The following is a 1,545-nucleotide window of genomic DNA, read 5'->3' as shown; positions in this document are numbered from 1 at the left end:
ATACTCCCGGTGTAACAGGAGGATTTTGACTGGAGCTTTGCAAACAGTGTGTCCCTGCAGAGTGCTCTGGAAAATTTTTCAGAGCAGATCACTTATCATCTGCCCAGTCATAGGCTACTGCATATGGTAAAATTCACACAAATCTCTTTGAGGCCCAAGAATAGTCAGGAACCCATGCAAGGACCCACCATCTACGGTTCAGGGAAAACAGGAAAGGCCATTGTTACCTGGAGGGACAGGTGTGAGTGGCAGGTTCTGGAAGCTCATGAGGATGGGTCAGCCCAATTGGTTGTAACTGAGTGCTGTTCTCAAGGCATTTGAGAAATTTTCCCAGGAACCTTTCAACTTGGTCACAGATTCCGCCTATGTGGCCTATACCGCACAGAGGTTGGGTCATTCCGTTTTGAAGGAGGTCAGTAATCCTGCCTTGTTTCATTTACTGAAGACTTTGTGGTGTGCCATTCAGGCCCGGGTTCATCCATTCTATGTTCTGCATACCAATTACCAATTTGCCGGGCTTTATAGTGGAAGGTAACGCGAGGGCTGACAAGTTGGCTAACCCAGCGTGGGTGGCACCTCAGCCTGATACACTCGCGCAGGCCAAGGAATCGCATGGGTTTTTCCACCAAAACGCACATACCCTGCAGAAGCAGTTTTAACTGACGCCAACTGAGGCTCGTGACATTGTTGAGTCATGTGATGACTGCCATGCACTTGCTCTGCGTTTGCCGGCAGGGGTAAACCCCAGAGGCCTTAGGGCCTTGGAGCTTTGGCAGACCGATGTCACCCAGATTGCTGAGATTGGCCGGCTCAAGTATGTGCATGACACTGTGGACACGTTCTCCTCTGTGATGTGGGCTTCAGCTCACACTGGGGAGAAGGACGGTGATGTCCTTGCCCGCTGGAGGCAGGCCTTTGCCATTCTGGGCATACCTTCTGCTGTGAAAACCGACAATGGTCCTGCTTATGCATCACAAAAGGTGCGGCAGTTCCTGCAGTTGTGGGGCATCTCACACAAGTTTGGTATCCTTCATTCTCCAACTAGTCAAAGTATTGTAGAATGCGCTCATGGTACTCTGGAGCGGGTTCTTCAAAAACAAAAATGGGGAATGCAGGGTGAAACCCTGCACAGTCAGTTGGCAAAAGCTTTGTGCACAATCAGTCATCTCACTGTGCCGCAGAACTCAAATCATCCTGTCATTTTAAATCACCATCTCTCGTTGCAGGCTGTGGACGAGGCACATCAGCCTTGAGTGAAGGTTCAGGTGCAGAATTTAGTCACCAAACAGTGGGAAGGTCCTTATGACCTTATCGCTTCGGGACGCGGGTATGCTTGTGTATCCACAGATACTGGGGTACGCTGGGTACCTTCAAAATGTGTTCGCCCTGACCTGCGACCGCAGAGACAGAATCCAGCTGATGAGCAAGATGGAAACTGTGACCAACCTGAAAGGCATCAAGCAGGTGAATCATTGAGTGATGATTCAGATGCAGATGATGAGAGTGATCGCTCCGATGATTCGTCCGCAAATGGACACTATACAT

The sequence above is a fragment of the Zonotrichia albicollis genome, chromosome 26 (genome assembly GCF_047830755.1).
Source record: "Zonotrichia albicollis isolate bZonAlb1 chromosome 26, bZonAlb1.hap1, whole genome shotgun sequence".
Classification (NCBI taxonomy): Eukaryota; Metazoa; Chordata; class Aves; order Passeriformes; family Passerellidae; genus Zonotrichia; species Zonotrichia albicollis.
This window is presented reverse-complemented; position numbering follows the sequence as displayed.